General features: G+C 43.3%; 1 protein-coding gene and 1 long non-coding RNA gene across 4 annotated transcripts in view; one reads left to right on the top strand and one right to left on the bottom strand.

Annotated features, from left to right (window-relative positions):
- The window catches only part of MAML3 (mastermind like transcriptional coactivator 3), a 254,200-nt gene that overhangs the window by 47,851 nt on the left and 191,641 nt on the right, over positions 1 to 14,708 (top strand). The window lies entirely within an intron of this gene.
- LOC126044807 (uncharacterized) lies at positions 28 to 3,846 on the bottom strand. 2 transcript variants are annotated; one of them, XR_007507782.1, is made up of 5 exons: positions 3,484 to 3,846; positions 3,185 to 3,290; positions 2,311 to 2,386; positions 1,668 to 1,715; positions 28 to 1,453 (listed from the first exon to the last, which is right to left on the bottom strand). It is a non-coding gene; the product is annotated as an uncharacterized LOC126044807 (long non-coding RNA). The 2 variants fall into 2 exon arrangements; XR_007507781.1 differs by having other exon boundaries at positions 3,185 to 3,846.

The raw sequence follows: 14,708 nt of genomic DNA, 5'->3' as shown, positions 1-14,708 counted from the left end.
GCCTTCAAAGGAAAACTTCCCGTTTTGCGGAAAGGCACCTGGCAATAAAGTAGGTGAAGGTTAGTGTGGGAAATGTAAATCTAATAGAAGGAGCGATGGTTTAAACAACTTCGGCCCCGTTCCAGAAGGGCCTTTGATGACATGCTCCGCTTACTAAGGCGGGAAGGGCACACTCTGCCCGTCTCTGGGACTATGGAATAGAGTTGCTGTATTTTAGGCTTCTGTCTACGTGAAATGGCAAATATAGGCCCTGTTTACTAAAGCAGTGTTGAAATCTGATCTGCCAGAATTCGGTGTGTACTTCTAGCAAGCAAAAGTGTTAGGGACTTAATCCCCTTCCCGCTCTCCCTGTGGCTTTCTCCTCCCTGGGGACATGCACTGGAGTGGAGCTGGTTCTTCCCTGCCACCACTGTCTGTAATAGCACCAGCAGACGTTTGTGTGTGGCTTTATCCACTTCAGCCCAAATAACCAAATGTGGCCTCAGTGAGGACCCACCTGTTTGGATTGTAGCAGAGGGCAGTCACGAGCCCAGTACGTTTTTCCGTTGTCCTCTCTGTGTTAGTGCCTCACCTCCTGCAGTCTCAGTTTTCATCTTGATTCCCACAGACATCACTTTTTCGTGCGTGAGTTTGTACATGTGTATATTTTTTTGTAGTGGAAGGGAAAAATATTATGTGGCACTGAAAAGAAACTTATATGACTTGGAAAAAAGTTTTCAGAAGTGATTTTTATTTCACTGTGGTTCCTTAAAAACTTCATAGCTATCTTAGGTATTTCAAGTTCATTCATTATCTGGCTGTACATCAGCCAGAATTTAAAAAAAAATTAAGTGGTGGTGGGGCACCTCTTGATTCTCACTTGAACAGTTCTTTTGAAGTCTGTAAATATTTTTAATGAATGGTTTTGGGTTTTTGTTTTGTTTTGCTTTTGATTGTTTTGGATTTGTTGGGGGTTTTTGTTGTTGTTGTGTTTTCAGGGTTTTTTTTGTTGGGTTGTGTTTTTTTTTAAAACACATGCCTGTCAGTAGGATATCCTCATACAACTGGGAAGAAAATTCAGTTCTAATGCTTAAATCGTTTTTAAATCTTTGCAGTTCTGGTAACATAGTAAACTCCAGCTACCTAAGTGGTCATTATAGAAAATGTGAAGCCAGAGCGTGTAAAATAAATAAGACAAAAGGAAAAGACAAGCAAGCTGACAACCATGGTCTTCAAGAGGACATAGTTGACATGAAATCTTGTGAACTATATTTTGAAAAAGAAAGAGTAATAATAAGTAGTAAAAGTTGTTTTGGAGACAGCACTTGTCCAAACTTGCCTGCCATTTAGTGTTTTGTAACCACAGTGTCACTATGTTATAGCTGGCTGTTTCTGTGCAATGAGTCTGCAGTTACAGAAGTTGACTGTAGTACCACGGTGAAGCTGGCAATTCACAAACAGCCGAAAAGGCATTCTGAAAAAGAATTTTTTCATCTCTAATGTATTTCCATTATAGTGCTTATAAATTTTAATTGTAAGAATAGCAAGTGTGAAACAGAAAAAACCCCAGGTAATGTAGGCCTTGAAAAGGGAAGAAAAACCCTACCTCCAATTAGGTACAACTCGCCTTGGAGTTTTGCCTGATTAAAGCCAGAAAGATGAGATGCGTTGTTTTTCAAGTTACTTACCTCTGCTCTATCTCATTCTTCAGGTTCATAATTTATATTCAGATTCACCTGAGAAAGAAATGAAGCATGATTTTGAAGCACTAGGCTAAATTCATCCTGATATAATCAATCCAAGTGGAATTACGCTGAGGAAGAATTTGGCCCAGGCTTTCTAAACTTATTGAGAGAGAATTGCAATCTAACCTGGAAGGGAAGCATGGAAAAATCTTTATCTGAAAGAGCACACCATTACCAACAGCCTTTCTAAAGCACTTTCATTTGTCTTCCCTTCCCATCATTTTGTGCTGATTTCATTTGTGCTAACTACACATGTTCCCTTCTTCTTTCCTGCAAATTAACCATTGCAGGAGAAATGCATTTGCGGACAAATATACTTAGAATATAAAAACTCTTATAGTCCTGTTTAATGAAGAAGCTAAGCATTGCTTACAACTACAGATATATACTACTTAATCAGATCTTTAACATTTGTAAATCGAAAGAAAAAAAATTTGAATTACTAGATTTGCTTTCCAGATTAGGAAGAATTAAAATAATATAAATAATACAGTGGGTTTGGCTTTTTTATAAAGAATATGCATGGAACTGACAGTGTAGAGAGCTCAGATTACTTGTCTTCTGTAAGAGACTAGGTATTCCTTACCTTTTCTCACTGGCTTTTGTAGGTTTGGGCACGTCATTTAGATTCTTGGTGCATCAGGTCGTATCGTCAATGGGATCTGTAGAATGAATATAAATTTATCTTCCTAGAGGGTGTTTTAAACATCTGGACCAAGTTGAAAGTCATTAGTACCAGCCTAAGTCCGTATCTGCAGGGGCCTGTTGTACAGGGATGCTCCAGAGTTTCTCTAGTGTGACTGATAGGAAAAACCATTCCGCTGGGCTCTGAGAACTGCTGGATTTGATTCACCTTGCACTTTCTCTATTTTATAACAACGTTACCTCTGTGGAAGTTAGTCAAGTAATGGCAGTATAGAACTAGTGTTATAAAAGGAGCTCCGTGCCATAAAACACTGCTTATTGGCAGTATGTACATTCACTTTGGCCTGGCCAACAAGTGCTGAGGTTAGACATCCCAGAACAGCCGTGGATGTCAGCTGCTGTCCCGGCACAGTGGTCCTAGACCTGACCAAACTCAGCAACAACGACATCCTATTAGCCGGTCAAACTGCACTTGCAAGTATGGGCAGTTCTTCAGCCTAAAAAAACCCCCACCACACACACAAAAAAACCCAACAAAGTAAATCTGGACTTCTACAGTAAAATGTTAGAGTAGTAAAATGTCCTTTTTCTTTACCACTTCAAAAGAAAGAAAAAAAATAATCTTCATTATTATCAAAAAATAATATTTCATTAACTGTACGTCATAGAAACTACATCTGCTAATAAGAATTTAGCCGTGCAAGGAACTGATGGTTTCTGGGACTTCTCAGAAGTGTGACTTGCACTGTCACCCAGTTTAGCTAAGCTACACCAAACTGGATCAAGATATTCTTGTTCCACAGGGGGATACTCACAGTTGCAGTTCTTCAGGATCAACAGTTGTGCTGTAGTTTCACGTCCTACCTTAATCTGAATTAACTTTCAAGTTCAGGCAAGTCCTTTCGTTGGAGGACACAGACTCTGTTAGACAGAAAACCAACCATTTGCTGTATGTGATTAAACTTAAGTTAATTTCAACATAACTACACCCACACACTGATCTTCCTGTTATACAAAGTTCATAAGACTTATCATTAGAAAGTGGAAACGTTGCTATCCCAGCCCTGCTTATTGAGGGACACAGCTTCATGTCTCAGCCTGATCCCAGCCCTACCCAAGCTTCTTCACGACCACAGCCAAGCCTTGGCAACAAACACGGCTCCAGCGCATGGATTCGAGATGCAGCAGCTACAGAAACAAAAGCCTGCCGTTCTGCTTTCTGTAGCTGGTCCCCCCCCCCCCCTTTTCTGCTGCGGACTCCACCAGAATTTGCACTCTGCGTTGCTGTTTTCGAGGGTGCGAGCGATGGCCCCGCAGCAGCTGCGTGCCTCTGTAGCTGAAACTCTCCCTCCCTCTCCCCCTCTGACATGGCGTCAGAGCAAGCTGCAACACTGCCCTGAACTTGTTCTATCCAGTTTATGCAGCCAGCCTGTTCCTAGAGATACATTCCTGTGGCTGCCTGAAGCTTCACAGGAGGAAAAACCTTCTTGAGCTCCCCCCCGCCCTGCCAAGCTGTTTATAGTCAAAGGTCAGATCATCTTTTCTTCTGTTGCCTGTTCCCAGTTTCACACTATCTCTTGTGGCATGGCTCAGGCAAAAAAAAACCAAAAACCCAACTTTTATTTAAGTGTGTGTATAGAGAGGAAGCTGTGGAATGAGAAAGGGCAGAATTTGTCTTCCTGATTTTTAAAAAAGTTTTCTTTCCTCTGCCTCCTCCCCCAGTTAAACATTTTTACATAACAAAAATAAATGGTCACAGGAACGAAAGGAGAGCTGAGCTGAAGATTTTACAACTCTTTCTATAACTTTATTTAAGAATGCAGAATTGCCTTGGAGTTCCATGCTGTGGGGAACTTTGTTAACCGAGGTTGCTGATGAAAGCGAAAGCGTATTTATAGCACCCGATCCAGGATAAACAGATGACAGCTCCATTAACTAGCAGCACAAATGGCCCAGGACACCAGTAACCAACAAGGGATCATCTTCCCCATTAGCCCTCCTGGAGGAGAGCTGGTGGAAGCGGTAAACCTGACCAGATTAGTCAGGGGGCAGGGCTGGGGGGAAGATGGTCTTGTCCTCTTAACTCCTCATTGTTTTTAGGCATTGGGTCCGTGATGACAAAGGACCCCTCCTTTCTTCGTGTTAAGGTTATTCTTTTGGTCTGTACTGCTGTGGAGCTACTTACACTGTGCTCGTGGTGGGCTGTGAAAATTTATGCCTACAGGAAAATTAAGATAGTGACTCAGCAGGCCTTACTCAGTGCAGATTATTGGGAAGATTATGTATCGTGTTCACAGCTCCATGTGAATAAATGGTTGGAGAGGTATCTGTATCCCAGAATTAGGCTGCTGGGTGTTTCGAGTCAACCACGGACAGGTAGCAGGAAATACTTGCTCAGGGAGATTGCGAATGAAGGTCAGTCAGGGTTGATGAACGAGTATTGTTAAAGCGGCGACAGCCATGTTCTCTAGTAAGAAAGCTGCTGTGAATTGTAATTGTGGAAATGATATACAGATGCACAACGCTGGGGCGTAATTCTGTTCTGAAGCCTGCAGAATTCAGGTTCTGCTCCTGGGCGTGCTCCTGCTGGTGGCTAATTTTTCTCTGTAACGAGTACCTCATCAAGGGACCAAATCCTGTCCCCTCTTGCTAGCTGAGCTGGCACCATCAGTGCAATGAGGGAAGCTGGAGGGAAGGCTCTGGGAGTTGCTGCGCTGTAGGGAGGAGAGTTGGAAGTACAGGGGTCAGACGTGATGTAGCTCAGCTGGCAGGTCACTCTCCCAGGTGTGGAAGAATTGGGAGCTCCAGCAAGGCGTTATCGGGGCTGGACCAGGCTCCGCTCTGCGGCATGGGGAAAGGAGCTGTATGAGCACCCTTGCACCTCCTTGCCCAGCTGTCCTGGGGCATGCTTTGGTCTCTGGTGCTAGGCACTAGAGGGAGATGTCAAGACATGATCTTGCTTGAGGCTGCTCCAGTAGTGTGCACGTTCCCAGGTACCTGATCCCTTTCCAAATCATCCGTGGGAGTTCCAGTACCACAAGAGGGGTTATTTGGTAATTAACTGTAAACGCTTGCCCATTCAGACATAAGCTTGGCAGCATCTGGCTTGGAAACCTTCGTCGTAAAGTGCCTTTAATGTTTTAGCTGGAAGAGGGTAAATCTGGCAATGTAAGAGGCCTTCTCTTTCTGGGTGATCACCATCTTGCTGTCTGGGTGTGGATGCCGCCTCTACAACAGAGAGGCCGCTCCATTTGGTTGAAAAGACACCAATAAGGCTTGTTGGCCACTAGCTCCTATCTCGGTGAGATTTCAGTCCGCATTTTGCTTAACAGCTCTTCCAAACTGACTGCCCCCCTGAGTAACAGCAAGCAGGGTACTGAAAAGCAAACCCATGCCCTGCTATTCGGAAACAAAGACTGCCTAGCAACCAGGCTCCTCGCAGCAAGGGAAGATGTGGCGTGCGAGCCTGTGGCCCCTGCTCTTTCAAGGAATGAAACCAAGATGTCAAAGGAAGTTACCCTTTCGGTATCAATCACATACGTAGGGTCTCACCTTTACGGAGGCCTTGTAGTCAGGAGAGCAGCATAACGTAGCGCTCTGTTGTACCTTTGCCCTTTTGCAGCGTGCGTGCCATCCTTCTCGGTGCAGATACAGTGAAAAACCGGGTCAAGTAGCTCTGTCCCGAGCATGAGGCATCCCAGTCCTGGAAGCAACTCAACCACAATGACTAAAAGTTTCCCCGGGAAACAGATTGGATCCTTAACAAGCAGGTGTTTTATGAGCTGATAAAAATGATCTCAAAGGCCAAGAATCAACCTCACAAGTGGAGAGAACAGAAATGATCAGTGGCTGTTTCTCCTGCTGTTGTGAATCAGAAATGAAACTGAGGGTTTAGTGCAAAGAGGGTTAAAACACTAGTAATTCAGTGCCTACCAGCTGGGAAGAATAATAAAGCCTGCATTTCTGTGTTGGTACGGGGCGAATGCTGCAGAAACAGGAATTTTATTACATAATTATGCCTCCTACATAAAGCTTTAGAGGGGGGAAGCTAGCGGGGCTGTGCGTCATTAAAATGACACAAAACATGCCGCCACGATCAGAGTCCTGTGTGTGCTTAAGACTGTACAATATGCACATATTCTTCATGGCCTTGCCGCATTCATGAATTTCAGTTCACTCTGCTCACAGCTGGGAGGGAGGCTGCCTAATCAAAATGTGTGCTGTACTTTCTGCCATGGAAAGGGAAGACGGGAGGGCGGGGGTGTTTTGTTGTTTGTTATTGTTTTATCAAAGATTTAATTAAATGATTGAAAGGAAAGGGAGGGAGAAGTGCAATTCCAAACTCGAAAAAATGCTGACTTGAGCACACTCCCTTTTAAGAGTAGCGATGCTCGGGAGCGCTGCAGGGTCCATGAAGCCCTTCTGGATCATCTTGTGGTTGCTTTGTGGTGGCCCCTTTGCCTTCTGTAAGGAGTGCTGCTCACAGGCATCGGTGGAAGTTGCACTCAGCTGTTGGCAGGAGGAGTGGCAGTGGTAGTCCACCCACGGTAGGAGGTCATGAACAACACTTGGAGACTCAGGAAAAAAAGAGGTTCTGGTAACTTTAGTATTGGCATAAAGAGGACTCTATCTCAAAGCACTGGGCAGGCAACAAATCATATTAATGTCTTTTGGGATGGATTGGGCAGCACTTTTCCTGTTGTACAAGTGAAGACTCTGACGTTGAATGATTGTAATTGTGTTCCAGAAATGGCAGCTCCATGGGTTTTCTCTGAGCATATGCCTAGTGGTCTGTCTGATGAGATTTGTAAGTGGTTTCTCTTGTCTGCTCCTTGTTTAACATCCAAAGCACAAAGTTGAGAGGAAGTGAGAAGATCTCTCCTTTTTTTGCGTGTGCTGTCAGCAAGCCACCGATGCAGCCATGAACAGCATTCTTCCGATTTTTCAATTATGTGTAACCCAAAACTGAAGCATTCTTTCTGTCCTGAAGAGCTTACAGTTAAAGGGTTTCATTCAGAAAAGTATTTAAACCATCTGTATTAATGACAGCATTTAAGTAGGCATTTAAGTACTTGTTTGGATTGCATCCTAATAAGGATGCTTTGTTGAGTGGGGCTGAAATAGAAAAACTGAAGGCAAGGTATGGAGTGTATTAATGAAACACCTGGTGATGCCTGGCAAGCATTTTTGCTGCTTCCATTTCACTTAATCTTCTGCTTTAATTGGTACCATTTTTAGTGTTTAGTGGGTTGGACAGGGTTGGAGGGAGGCATACAGACGCAGTACCAGTGGCATAGGGAAGAGACAGGAAGCAAAAGGGTGACGTACCCAGGGCCATTCTACAGGGGAATGACAGAGGTGTGAATGACAATCAGTGTTTCCTGGCTCTTTTTGTTTATTTGTTTACATAAAAAATATCACAACAATGTTAGTTCCCTTATAGATGGGAGGCATGAAAAGCTGAGTCTCCTTTAATATTGGGTTCCTTTGGGTGTTCCCTTGGCTGTTGGTACCCTGTAGGATAATCATGTGTGATTTTTGACAGCACTGGAAAGAGAAAGCCAGCTCGGAAATACTGGGTTAAATTCTGACCCTTATCAGTCCAAGCAAAGTTAATGGGCTTGCATTACTCTAATGAGGAACGCAAAGGTTTAGAGGTTGCTTAGTTACTGGGCCTGCAGAGATTTCAGATGGTAGGACATAACTCATATATCCCCCAGATATATTTTTATCCCCACAGTCATGATAACATGATATGTCATGCTGCCAGTCTGCCACTGTGGATGAAACATTTCAGCTGGTGGTCTGCGTGTCGCACTAGACCCATCACGTGCTTCTGTACGGCCTCCCACTTCTTCCAGAGGATGTGGAAACACCTCCTCCGTATTTGCTGTGTTGAAAGCCAACCTTTGTTGTGCTGTCTCTACGTTTAAGGATCTTTTTCTTCTCCTGTATGTGTGCAAGGCCCCACAGATGAGTATATCAGAGCATCAGTACAACATACAAGGTTTCTAGACTGGAATACAGCTGCTCCCAAGGTGAAACCACCTAGTCGATTCCCTCTGTTTCAGCAGATCTTTTCCCAGCACATCCAGTGAGTCATAACTATTCATTTCAATGACAAAACCAAGATTTTACTCCTATTAACATTGCTATGTCAGTGGAGCAGCAGCATTGTGTCTCTCTTGTCTGAACAGAATTGTCAGATGGTTCTAGCACCGCGAAGTCCTTGGTAGCGGCTGTAATGCAAGAAGCAGAGAAAAGCAAACTTCACAGTGGATCTGTGCTGAGCTGACAATAGCAGAGGTTGGAATCGATCGAAAATCATTGAGAGAGAACAGAAAGGCTGACTTAGTTTTAACCCCATTCTTCAAGTGCTCTCTCTGCCTGACTCAACATGCAAAATCCCAACAGCCCAACTGAGGCCAAAGAATGGGAGTGAATACAACTGTTTTATCTGCCTTATCCACAGAAAACATTTCATGCCTGACCGATTTGGGTGAGCCATGAACAAGTTATTCGATTATAAACTGAAGGTATTAGAAGCAGTGATGTTTTACAAATCTCCCTGTAAGTCTGCAGTTAACTTAAACAAGAGGTCAGCAAAACTTCTTTAACAGCTGAACAGTTTGCGCAGCCTGCCCAAGTATAAGCTGCCTTCACAAAGTCTCTGCCTACACAAGGCAGGCACAGGAGGCTTGTTCCGTGTTCATAACATTCACTGAGCCTTTCTAATGTAGTGTTAAATATTGAAATTAGCCTGTAGTATTTCAAAGCTGTAGTTAAAACTGGCATGGCTGGTATGATGCAAGTGCCTGGATAAAGCCAGGACAGCATGCGCATAGGTGGAATTCTGGTGCTACCAAAGGAAGTGGCAGGCCTTGTGGTGACGGCAGTGAAATGCAATTTTACCTCCAAAGTTTAGCAAGTTGAGAGTCAGACTTGGACCTTTCATTGTTTCCTATTTCCCATCACCCTCATTGTGAGGAGACAGACGCAGATTTATTTTTCTTGCAGTTACTGTGAGCTGAGAGGAACAATCCCGGGCTGAGGATACATGAAAATAGCCTCTAAATAGTCTGTGCAGTTACATGTTGAAATATAACATGCAAAATACCCGTGACAGACACGAGTTACACATTAAACCACAACCTATGATGGGTTACCAGCTATTAGAGACTATATAACTGTGTATAGCAAACCTCTTGAATTCCTCTTTGCTAAAGCTTATAATGCAGAACACATGAATTTTCCCTGAAGACCCTTACAGATAAAAGGCCAGAGGAAAAAAAAAAAATAGGGATGAAGATGGAGCTGAATAAGCCACAAACCGCAATGCATTTGCTGTCAAGCTTTACACAATTCCAGTCAAGTCTGCCTTTACTGCAGACAGACCGTGTGCTGTGCTCTATCTGATACTGCCATGCCGGTACTCACGACACAGCGCGCCTGGGTCCAGCCCAGCAGGCTATGACCTGTTCTCAAGCATTTACTTCCCTTTTGGTGAGTAATAAACTTTGAGTCACTAGTCTTTCAAGTGACGGACTTTCCCAATAGTGAACTTGTTCCCTTCCCCTGAGTTATGAAATGAGAGCAAAATTTATGCCACAGGTACTAAACAGTAGGGAAGGCTGGGTGGTTCTGTAAGGCACCCTCAGCTCTGAGGCAGTGTCCCAGTATTTCCAGCAGTCGTAGAGTTCAGAGATCTTCACTCAATGTGGGGCAAGGTAACTTTGAACTCGACTTCATGGCCAGCAGTGCCTGCTTTCTGTTGCTCTTTTGCTTGTAAGAGAACGCGAAGCGTGAAGGAGCCCATTGCCATTTCTCCTTCTGCAATTTTCTGATGGCCACAATGCAGCCAAACTCCTGAATTGCAATCGAGGGCATAGGGTGGATAAGATAGGGTTATGTCAGATGATTCAAAGAATTCCACTGGGCAGAAAAAGGGGATTCACGTTCACAGTTTTCGTAGACCAGAGATGCCAGTAAAACTGAAAAGCAGATTCTGTTTTGCATTATCACCACCCACTTTTTCCAAAGATGTTCTACTTTTCTCAGCAGCCTCCCCATTGGTGTAGCTATAAATAAGTATATATCTTTATGCGTGTGAGAGATTCAGGTTTAAGCTTATATTTAAGCTGCAAAGTTATATATAACAGGACTGTATTAAGGATGACAAAAGCCTCATTGTTGCGTTCATGTTTTATCTCAGCGTAACATGCGTGTTCATGGGTATGTGTGCATATAGACGTATATTAACATATGTAGACAGGCACAGAATGAAAAAACAATCCAGATTCTCTACTCCATTTCTGTAGTTGGGTGTTGGTATAATTAACTTTCATGACATAGAGGGAATAATTCTGTTATAAAGCTGGAGCAACAGCATGGCAAAGCCCTATCTGTTTGCACACAAAGACTTAAGATTTAGATATGTACATTCTGTGGTAAAATCTGTAATTACTAAGTTTGGTCATTCCAGATTCACTTTAAGAATATCTCACTTTCTACACCTTGCCAAGGCATTTCTGAAGCTGGTTTCCTCTTGGTGTTTAGAAAGTACCCGTATTTTATCCTTCCAGCAAGCTTCACAGTGCTTTTTTTTTATTAAATATTAAGTTTTGCTTTGATCACTGTATAGAGTGGCTATGCTTTTCTGAACATGGAAATGTTGATCAGGTTTATATAAAACACAGAAAGTAGCTGGCCTTGAGGAGCAAGAGGGACTTGTTGGCACGGTAGCCAGCAAATATTTAGATAGCATGGATCACTTGCCAAAAAGAGCATGATTCGGGGATGCCCATCCTTTGCTCAGAGAAGGCTCTTTGGCAACTTGCCATGGATGTTCCTAATTTGCTAACTGTGCAGCAGGTTAATGATGTAAGTCCGCAGGAGACTGTAGTACCTGTAGTTCATTTTGCTGGTTATAAAGAGCTCAGCACTGAGGTTTTGGAGTGTAGTTTCTTTGTTGCTCTTGTTTTCTGCAAACTGTTGAGAGAGCAAACTAAACCAGCTAAAAACTGGACAGTTCACCTCTGAGAAATTGTTGGCGGACATTCCCCCCGGCCCGGTGTTAACTCGGTCTCTGTTCCAGACTGCTCCAACCAACTTGGCTGTCAAAGGTTCAGAGTGGTCTATTAGATGGAACGGGGAGATTCAAATGACCATAACCAAGCTGGCTGGCACGGAGCTGTGTGGGCAGCCGTCACTCGTCTGCCATGCTGCACGGCAGTGGCTACCAATAAGGGATTTTCCACATGAAGGATGCTTTTGCCTGTGAACATGGGGTTAGTTATTAGCACCCAGCTCAGGGGTCCTGTGCCTGAGGGCAGTTCATGGTTTCAGAAGCTACCTGGCCTCAGCTGAAGAGTTAAATGACTATGTGTGAGCTCTTGGAAAATACCAGGTACAATGTGTTAGTTTATACCTCAGTAGGAAAGTTGTAAGTTAATGGGCCTTTACCTCATATTTGCTGTGATCTAGGAATGCACAAACAATTACTTACTGTGGCTCATCTGAGTCCTGGTAATTTGTTATGCTTGTAAACTCAGCTACTTCTCTGAAAGCACAGACACTAGTGAAATCCACAGCCTGCCTTATTCTGTGTATTTATTTTTATTTTTTTTTATCTTAACTGATTTGACATCTGTCTGTTAATCAAATGTATATGTTTTCTAGGTTAGTAAGAAGACTTTGCAGTTGGGTCAGCCATTTTCAAAGAAAATTCTTTTTCTTAGATAATCGATGAAGCCCGGGGAGGAGTCTGCTTTTTCTACTGGGCATAAATAATAGCTGGTTTCACTACTGCTTACACAGAGGGGTCCCATTTCATGGGAAGTACTGGTGTTTCTGGAGTCTGAATGGCAAAGAGAGAGGTCTTAGTCCCTGTGTATTTGCACAACACTGGATTTCCAAGGGCGTTTCTTTTTGTTAGTGCTGTTTGCTCGTTCTTTTCAAATGAACAAGAATGGAAGTATTAGCAAATGAAATCCAGCACAGAATTCACCAACAGCCACTCGATAACGTGAGGCAGAGGAGCAGTAAGGAAGTTTGCTCACAAGCATGCCAGGGGGATCAGCTGAAGGATGACAGGCTTTCAATATTCTGCCTGAGTGTCAAGTCTGCAAATGGGATTACAAACCAGTAACAACTGTGATGGCTGGTATTATGTGGACACCTGTTTGCCCAATGCTGGATGCGGGCTAGTGTCTACATAGGATGTTGAACAGTCACCAGATGGTAATGGCTTTCAGTTACTACGCATTTTCTCTGGATTTGATCCAGCAATTTAGACAAGATGCTCTTGGCTAGCAAAACAGCACTAGAAGGGACGTGGAGCTCTCAAAGGGGTTAAAATAAAAAGGGTTGTTAATGAACCACAAAACTCCCTGTGTGGAATGAGTTTAGATTACTGTCACTGAAGTTTAACCAAGTGCCAGGGTCTAAAGTAGCCACTTAATAACAAATGGTTCCACCATCCAGTCATTAATGAGAGCTGTTGCATAACACAGAAACTTAGGTCAGTAAAGGTAGGACCAAAACGCTGCTAATGCCTGAATACCTTACGATGGGTCAGTACGTCTGTTTCGGGTTGAAAGTCTCGGCGTGGATATGAAGGTATGCTGTGGGGGGGACACCCTGTGTGTTGTGGAGCATCTCTCATCCGTCCTTTTGGTTAAATTGGGTAAGAGCATACGTCATTGTGTTCCTTCTGTTGGTGTGTTTTACAAGTTGTTTCTTTCAAGTCTAACAGGAATTCTTTTTCTTGCTGGAAGCCTGTGTTTATTTCACTGGACAAAATCTGGACCCTGATGGGGACCCACCCAGGCAGGGAGGGTGGGGATCAGTTTGAGTATGAAAAAAGAGTCTGTTGACTTTCTTCTACCACTAAGTTGTCCGCATGGCCTCCTTCTGGACACTGAGCTACTTAGTGTTCGGGGAAGTCCCAGGGCCCAAACCTGCAAACTAAGTGGGGAGGGTGGCGAGGGGAAGGAGCCCCTCAAGCGGCCTAGACTTAATAGAGCTCCTCCAAAGCCACCAGAACATGCCTTCTGCTGGGCATAAACTGCTCTCGCTCCATCAGCACTGTACACCGTTATCCTCAGAGGTGTAAATCAGCATAGCTCCCTCTGGCCCTGAGAGTGTTTCAGATCACTGTGAAATCCGGAATACTTTTTAAATGGTGAAGAGGTAGTGATTTATAATCGCCAAAACATACTCCCACCGATGTCTGTGCTGCCCATAAATCTCTGCTTCTTAGGTACAATGGTAACGCTTCCGTTCTGTCTCTCTGTTCTTTAAAGTGTTCCATTTGGCACTCAGTTCACAATAATTCTCTTGAACACATTAGTGTTTCTTGTGACACCATAAATCCTCTCTTAATTTTGGCCATTTATTGTCCTCTTAGTCCCATTTCAGGTTTTCTTTCAGATTTCTCATGGTTTGATCATAGATTTAATACTGTGATGTCTCTGTTGCTTGGTGTCATGTGATTAGTAGTACATCAAGGTGGATATCTGTTGTCAATCGCTTCCAAACTGTCCTAAGGATTTGTTATACAGGGAAACATTTTATATTCCTTCTTTCAAACATTTTACGAGCTTAAGTGACATCTTAAACATTATGTCATCCGCTTGATGCAGAAGGACCAGTCAAACTTGATAAGAAAATGTTGGGCTGTTGGAATGTCACACACAAGATCCACACTGCAGTTATCCTTTATCTCAGTGTTTCATCCCTGTTTTAGAGAAGGGGTTAACAGCTGTACTTGTGTGGCTAAAGAGAATTACTGGACTGGCTGCTAATTATCTTCTCTGGAGGGTCAATCTTTCCAAGAATCAGGTTATTAAAATGAGAACTGACTGTGTCTCTCATCTCTCTCTCGCTTCTCTGGGTTTTTTTTTGTTTTTTTTTTCCCCCTAGAAAAAAATTGCACAGGGCATGAAAAACCTGGTATATTGTTTGAAGTAGAGGAATAGTTTTTGAATTATAGGTAGAAGAATATTCTGTGAATTTCTCTTTGGGGTTTATTAACAGAACTTTTTATCCATATAGCTAAAATGCATATATGAGTGCTATCTGTATGGTTGTTCCTCTTGCTTCATTGTATTTCTGCTGGAAAGTGAAGTCCTCTCCCCTTCATTCCTGGGATAGTTTTCAGCTAATGATATATATGCGAGGTCTTTGAGCCCATCGCTAGTTCCCATGTCCCTTGTCCATGTGGATTTCTTGTTTGTCCCTTTGTGTTACCTCCATTTGATAGTACATGGTGGAGAGGAAGTTTTCTTCTGGAGTGACTATGATATTGTTAGGTAGTAGGGGGTGGGGTGATTAAAGGTT

Source organism: Accipiter gentilis, chromosome 12 (assembly GCF_929443795.1).
Source record: "Accipiter gentilis chromosome 12, bAccGen1.1, whole genome shotgun sequence".
NCBI classification, from domain to species: domain Eukaryota; kingdom Metazoa; phylum Chordata; class Aves; order Accipitriformes; family Accipitridae; genus Astur; species Astur gentilis.
This window is presented reverse-complemented; position numbering and strand designations above follow the sequence as displayed.